Here is an 8,087-nt window from a genome sequence, read left to right as displayed (position 1 = left end):
AGCACACACAAATGTGCACATGCATAGGATATGGGGTTGGGTTGTACAGATCCTTTCAGTCTTCCACCCCTGGTCATCTAAAGGACTGGTGACCACAGATGTTGTAGGGGTCATGTTTGGACACAGTGATATTCAGAAACATCAAAAAGAAGAAGCCATTTTTTGTGTGTCTCTCTTGTGGAAATAATGACATTTGCCACTCACTGTGTACCAGAGACCTTTCTAAATGTTTTGGGGCACATTAACTATTTTATATCCCCACTAAGCACATGCTATTATTAAACCCACTTAACAGATGAAGAAGTAGGGGCAGCATGGTTTAATCACTTATAACATCCATCTTCAGAGCCAGAGTAGTAATCCAGGCAGGTCCCTCTCGCATGGAAGCATGCTCTAGCACAGGCAAAGCTTTTGAAAGTAGTCCAGAGACTGATTTGTCTGTTCCATTGGCCAAAGCTGAGTCAGTGTCTATAGTAAATCACTAAATCACAAGGGACACAAGATTAGCTTGGAACCAACTCAGGCAATCAAGTTTTATCCCGGAACTAGAAGTAAGTTCATCTTCTCAAAGATATAGACCCTAAAACAAGCTAAAGTTCAGTCCCAAAGAATAGGGCTGGAGTCAAAGAAAAGAGTTTACTGAGAGGGATTGACACACGAGTCTAGTTTCACAAATCCCATTTCCTCTGTGACACTGTAGTCATCCATGCATGTATCTTTGCGTCCTCCAACTTGCTTACAAGCATCCCAAAGATAGGAGTAAATATCACACATCTGCAAATTTCTTACGGGCCCCAGCATAGGACTTTATACAGAGAAATTATTCAAGGAATATTTGTTCATTGTAATTGAATCTTCATTCCGAGTCAACTTAATTGGCAAGGTCAACAGTTGGCCATGCTCAAGGCGAGCAGATAATGCATTTTCACATAGATCTTATAATCAAATGCGTTCTTAAACACTTCTCTCTTGCTGTGCAAAAACGCATGAAATTGCACATTAACATAGGTCAGTGCAAAAGCCCAAACTTATTAAATTGTTAGTGTCTTGCACTCAGCACCCTTGGAGGTAACAGCAATGTCATGTGTTTATTGTGACTTCACAGTTCCACTATATTCAAAAAGACACTATATTCAAAAACATACTTCAAAGAGCCATAGACAAGGCTGGGCTAAATAATTTGCAGGGTTCAGTTCAGAAAGATGTAATGGTTTGGTAAATCAATTGTGGCATCCTTTAGGCCCATTGTTCCAACCTGCAGGAACAGGTGGCTTCCAAGAGACTCTAACTTCCTAGTGCTTAATTGCTTATTGAATATACAGAAACAGCACCAGCCCCTGGTCAGCAAGGCATCTCCTTGTTGCCTAGTGATGCAGAAGGGACACTTTCACAGCCCCCACTCTTCTGCACTTGCACAAAGAGCTCCCCAAGGTGGAACACACAGTAGAGCCCCTAAGTTACCTACCTCCGACATGATGTGGGTGCAACCATAAAGAAGGGGCAGAGAGAGAGAGAAGGGAGTCCAGACAGGATCTGGAGTTTGGCGTGTGGGTGAAAATCGACTCTAGAGAGCCACATAGAGGCTACTCGCCATGGTCCAGGGCTCCACTCCACTGTCCCAACACACACCACTCACCAGCTCCCCATCACATGTCACTCACAAACTCAAAGGTAAAATCAATCACTTCCTATAGTGGGACTTCCCCAGACCCAACAGCTACGTAAATGATGTCAAGGAGTCTTTTTTACTATTTTAAAGTTTAGGCTGCTTTTACCTTAGGCTCCCTCCCGGCTCCTCTGACTAATTCTGGCCTACATCCCCACCACGTGGTCAGATCTACTTCTCTGCTTGCTCGCAGTCATCCATCCACCTCCATGTCTGCTGACTAAGTCTACCGCTACAGGCTAAACCTTCTCAGCCATTCCACCCTCCCTGCCAAGCTAAACTGTACTGCTTGGGATTGTGAGTCTAAATAAACCTATCCCGGACTTCTCCTGTCAGGTCCTCGATCACATCAATGAAAGTAAGGAACCAGTGCAGGATTCTGTGCAATGGTGGTGATCCTGTGCCCTGGCTGTGGCCGCATAGAACCTGGTTTCAATCCAATAAGCCATTTGTAGGGAAGATAAAGCACATTTTAAGAAAATGCTATTATGAGGAGAAAGAACATGACTGAGAGTGTGGGGTAAGAATTAGACAATGGGGAAGATATTTGCTTACAGCACACTCCATTCAGTGTTTCCTGCCCTAAAAGTAGGCTGAGCTGACTTCCAATTCTGCCCCACAGACAGGTACCAAGGAACCATCTGGTATTTGCTTAATGTTAGAATGAAGCAACTGGGTTTATTCCATAGATGGAGCTCTTTGGCAACAGAATAGAGAATTCAAGGAAATGGAGTGATGTATTCAAACATCCAAATTCTAGGTCAGCCTGTTACCCAGATAAATACACTGTATTTGATGGTATAATGTTACCAAGACATGGTTGGTATTCTAGTATAGTGCTTAAAAGCCTGTTCGAATTCTGTGGTTATGAGACGGCAAAAGCAGTTGAAGGCGGTCAAATTTAAGTCACACATACCTTGGTTCAAACCCAAGTTCTACTATGCATGTACTGGATAAATTTGGGCCATTTGCTTGTCTACTGTGAGCTTAAGGTTGTTTTTTGTTTTTTCCAATCTGCTTAAACAAGTAAATTGTGATAGGGTTTTGTGACAGTTAAATAACAGAACTGTGTGAAATGATACATAGAAATAACTTAGCACAGTGCCTGCCTCATTAAACATAGCCATTATTATCTTAGGAGATGAGCAGTTTGCTTCCATCCCCAGCTCTGTTTATATTTGCTCTAAAACCTCTGTGATTCCAAGACAGAAGGAAGGATGAATGCTCAGCCCTCTCACGAACCAGCCAATCCCCCTCTGTACTGTACAGAAGGGACAGCGCTTCTTTCTCTCCTCTGTGTTAGAATACTCCCCTAGCTAAGGGCAGCCTCAAGAACTGGGCATCAAAAACGGAGTGACATCTACTTTATAGTCAAGTTTCTTGATATGTGGAGAGAATTTGGGGAAACAAAAGCCACTTTTTGTTCACAGCTTAATTTTAAATGTATTGTCTTGTCCAATAAATTATATCCCTTATTTATTCATTCAGATATCTCCTATCACCCTTCTTCAACAGTCTGGGTAGAGAAAGAACTAAAGGCTTGTTGAGTTGAGGAAGAAATAAAATACATTCATTTAGTACTCACAATGTACAATTTTCATAGAAAAGATAGTTCATTGTTGCTATAATGGTACAATATGAAAAATAATTTCTGGAAAGTCTACTTATATAACATGTCAGAGTACACATAATTTGGTATAAACAATGAAATCATTTCTTTATTAGAAACCCTAGAGGCAGCTAGCATCCCCCAGGGATGAAGAAATAACTGGAAACTAGAGGGGAAGAAATAATACATGGTTGTCAAGATAAAAACTCAGAGGCCACAATCATCTAAGACTAGAGGAGTTAACAGTGGTGGTGGTCTGGAGTCATACATGCCAGGTCTCCATGTCCAAGGAAAGAGGGGACTTAGTGTCCAATGGTAACACCTGCTGAGGGTGTTCTGAGCAGTTGGGATTCTACTGGCATTCCCACTTAGGTCAAAGGATGAGCACAATACAATTCTGTGGTCTTCCTGCCCCTCCCCATCAGCTATAGATGTTGGCCCTGTACTGAGGCAGGAGATGGAGATCAAGATGGACCCCAACGGACTACTCCTCAAATTTTAACACACCGTTGAATAATTGGGAGGAGATTTCATTGTAATTCAAATCTGATGGGTGGGGTTAGCATGTCTTTTGGATAGTTGTGTTTCAAATAAGTTTCCTGGTGCTGGATGCTGCTCAGGGAGCCTCACTGATGTGGTCATCATCATACTGATTCATACTGAGGAGACATCCACCAGAAGTCTAGAGAAAAGAACTCAGGGAGAAAACAGTCACTTGAAAGTTTGAGCAGAGGCTAATAACTGCTGGCTTTACTTGGGCATCAGAAAGCAAGTCTAGTTGCTTTTTATAAACCAGTCATCTATGACCAAGAATTGGAAGAGGAAACTGAGTCAGAAGACTATTGCAATAGAGCAAATCAGAGATGGAGTGTTAGTGGCAAAGTGATAAGAGTTTCAGTGGTAAAAGATGCTGAGAAGAGACCAGATAGATTTGTGATCTGTTTTGGAGACAGTAGTGACACGACAGGTGGATGCACGGGAAAGAATCAAAGTCAATTCAAAAGAATCAAAGTCAGTTCATATTCATATTCATATGCGGACCAATTTCATCCATACAACAGACTAAAGGAACAGCACATCTGGAAGACAAAGTCGCAGGTGCAGCTGTGAGCATGCTAGTTGGAGATGGCCATTGCACATCCGTGTGGATCTGACTGCAGGGCAAGCAAGAGCACTCAGCTGGGAGTCAGGAAGAGTGCTGTGTGAAGATGAAGAGGAGAGAGTTGGGAGCATGCAGTAGCCATTGCAAAAAAGTCCTGCATGCCAGAGGAGGAGAGGGAGGAAACAGAGGAGGAGACAGAGGGGGAGGAAGGAAGGGGAGAAAATGGGATGCCAGAGGAGGAGTCTAACATTTAAAGGTTAGAAAAAAGAAAACTTCTCATCAGGAAGACTAAGAGGTTTGCAAGAAGTGTAGGGTGCCCATGGTGATGTGAAACAAAGTAGTTTGAGATAGAGAAATATGTAGTTTGAGATAGAAAATGAAGATCAGAGCACGTTGCCCTGTTAGCTGTACCAGCAAGCCAAGCTCTCTCTCCATCACTCCGTGGAGTCCTATTTATACCCCCCCCCAAACATCACATGTCCTCCACATGCCTTACTTCAGCATGGGTTTTGCCTCAGCACATGCATCCAATCAGTCCAAGTCCATGGAAGCAGGGAGAAACTACAGCACACCACCAGAAGTGTGGTGGTGTGTTTCTCTCTATGGAGTTCCAACAAATGCAGCTCAACTATGCAGTGTAAGGCAGACCAATCCATGTGTGTTGTTAGCAAATAATCCTTCGTCCCGTGTGCTTTCAGCAAAACACCATCCAACTCTGACTTTCCAAAGAACCCTTAAGTTTCCACTTCACTTTTCTATTGCTATTATAAGACACCATGACCAAGGCCACTTGTAGAAGGAAAACTTTATCTGAGGCTAATGGTTTAAGATGTCATGACCATCATGGTAGGGAGCAAGGCAGCAGGAAGGCAGATATATTAGTGGAGCAACAGCTGAGAGCTTACATCCTGATCTGCGAGGTCAGGGAGGGAAGAAGTGAGGGAGGGAGGGAAGGACAGATGGACAGACAGACAGAGACAGAGAGACAGAGACAGAGAGTGACTTCGAGTGGCTCTAGTATTTTGAAACCTCAAAGTCTGTCTTCAGTGACACACCTCCTCCAACAAGGCCATACCTCCCTAATCCTTTCCCAGGAATTCTACCAACTGGGGCCTAAGTATTCAAATACATGAGACTATAGGGGCCATTCTCATTCAAACTGCCACACTGATAGTATTAATTTGTCAATTTTGGAAAATATTTTCTTTCTGGTGCTTTCCCTGAAGGGTCTTGAGGGATTGGCTTATACATACTCTTGCACATTCACTTTCAGAACTGTGTGTTTTCCCTGAAGACTACAAAAACCCAATGCATGCTTGTGGAGCTATGAACGCAGCTGACACAGCAGACTCATGTGGTCATGTGCATGAGCCCTTGAAGGGTGAAGTCATATGTGCTCTAAGGACAATCAGAGCTGAAGTCGCTTCTTTCCTTGAGAGTAAACATGTGAATGTGGTGGGGGAGCTAATGACCAGGTGTGAATGAGTGTGGAGTGGGGTTGGGGGATGGGCTGTGTCCATGCATTATTGCCTTCCCCACACCCCCATTCTCAGATTTTTCCCAGCAGATGACCCTCTTCTCCAAAAAAACAAAGCAAAAAAAAAAAAAACAAAAAAAAACAAAAAAACTTCTTGAGATTCTTTCTTCTAGGGCAGTCCTTTCAGGTCTCTCCAAATACAGAGTTCTTACTCATTTTGTGAGGGTTGTAGCCTAAGATCTGAAATGGAAACTGGTTTTGATTCTTTTTTTTTGTTTTTTGCTTTTTTTGTTTGTTTGTTTTTTTGTTTTGGGTTTTTTTTTTTATTTGTTCGTTTGCTTTTTTTTTCAAGACAGAGTTTCTCTGTATAGCCCTGGCTATCCTGGAACTCACTCTGTAGACCAGGCTGGCCTCGAACCCAGAAATCCGCCTGCCTCTGCCTCCCAAGTGCTGGGATTAAAGGCGTGCACCACCACTGCCCGGCTGGTTTTGGTTCTTGAGCAAAACCAGACCGCTGGCAGCATCGGTAGAACACTAAATAGAAATGAGTCTTCCAGAATAAAAATCAGGACAGAACAAGAACATGGAAGTGGTTTGGAAAAGTAGCCAAAGAGAGTAATTTATCCAGAACATGCTCATTTGGATTTCTTTGGAAAGAGTGAGTGTCCTGCTCAAATGCTATCTTGACTTAGAAACAAGATGAGTAGTTATTAATAAAGAGGGCAGGAGAACAGAATGAGTGGGAAAGGAGTTAAATTATAGAAAAGCTTCAAGTGGGGTTAACAGAAATAGTAAATCTATATCAGTAGCCTTTGTATTAAAGTGATTGTAAGAGTAGCTATCTACCTCTATTCATCCATCCATCCATCCATCCATCCTATCCTGCCTTTTATATGAGGTTTTAAATTAGCTCCTATGAGTAAGTTGTATGTAATGATATAATATAAACTGTACTGGGAGGGAAACATGGAAACACAAGATGTAAGAGTTCATGGAGCCAAGAGTGAGGCTGGCCACACTAGACCATGTGACAGTGAAGGCAGGATCATAAGCGGAGTGAGCACCCTGGTAAACCTGGGATGTGGTCTCCAGCCACCTTGTCTGCCTCTCTGGGCGTGTCTGGCTTGGACTCGGCCACAGCCTGTGGGATCAGTGGAGCGGCCTCTCCATGAATTCAAAAGAGTGAACGTGCATGTTTGTGAGTGCTGTGGACATTAAAATCCAAGTAGCAAGTTTGCTTCAGTTGCATAAGGAATGAGAGCAGAAAGAATTTGCGTAGGTACAGGGAATAAAAACCTTGTCAGGGGTTATGAAACAGCAACATTAAGTTTTTCATAGTTAGAAAAACAGCAAATTTTCAAAACTTTATTTTGGAATTAAAAAAAAAAAATAGATGCAAAAGTGTGTTGACACGGGCCGCCTGTGGGCTTCTCTTATCTAAGATCTCCCTCTACTGACAGTACTTGCTTGCTTTTTTTTTTTTTTCTCCTCCCCTTTGAAACTCAGCAGGAGAGTTCTTTGAAAGTGACATGCCTGTAAAATGGCTTTGAGTCCAGGCTCACAACATGGAGAAGGGCCAAGTTTGGGGAGAAAAATGATAGGTCCATTTGGGAATGTGAGGATTGGAGCCAAGTTCAATCACCAAGAGATGCAGTGCCTGGAGATCAGATGAGAGACCCGAGGCAGAGCAGTGGTGGGGGAAAAGCTCAATGAAAGTAGATGAAAGGGAAGAGAAGATGGAACATACTCTGACTTTGAGAGTCTCACAGAAAGGTCAGGCAGCCGGGCAGGAGGAAAACAGTTTCCTGAATGCCTTTTTATAGCATTTCGTACTGAGGACAATCCATCTTTGACTACCATACCTCATGTCTGAAAGCTCCTTTCCTTTCTGTGTGGCTTTCTATCATTATCATTATTATTATTATTATTATTATTATTATTATTATTATTATTATTATTGACATCTGTTTGTTAGTGTTGTCTTTTGAGACAGAGTCTCCCAGCAGCCCAGGCTGGCCTTGAGCATACCATCCTCCTGCTTCAGCCTCCCTAGTGCTGGCATCACAGGCAGGTACCACCAGGCCCAGATGGCAATTCTTTTTCTTAGAGATGTATTCCTTTTGATGAGTTGGGGTCAGCTTCCCTGCCCATTCTTATCCCTTTTCTTCATTCTGCCTCGGGACACTTGAAAGATAGGCTGTCTTCTGGTGCATTCGCTCAGTTCGTTCCTCAC

The 8,087-nt window shown here is 42.9% G+C and overlaps 1 long non-coding RNA gene across 1 annotated transcript; it reads right to left on the bottom strand.

The window, feature by feature from the left end:
* Nucleotides 1-304: 304 nt before the first annotated feature.
* LOC116101132 lies at nucleotides 305-2,320 on the bottom strand. Its single transcript, XR_004122800.1, has 2 exons — nucleotides 2,222-2,320; nucleotides 305-481 (listed from the first exon to the last, which is right to left on the bottom strand). It is a non-coding gene; the product is annotated as an uncharacterized LOC116101132 (long non-coding RNA).
* Nucleotides 2,321-8,087: the final 5,767 nt, after the last annotated feature.

This window comes from Mastomys coucha, unplaced genomic scaffold, assembly GCF_008632895.1.
Source record: "Mastomys coucha isolate ucsf_1 unplaced genomic scaffold, UCSF_Mcou_1 pScaffold21, whole genome shotgun sequence".
NCBI lineage: Eukaryota > Metazoa > Chordata > Mammalia > Rodentia > Muridae > Mastomys > Mastomys coucha.
The sequence above is the reverse complement of the archived record's forward strand: the minus strand, read 5'-3'. Positions and strand labels throughout refer to the sequence as shown.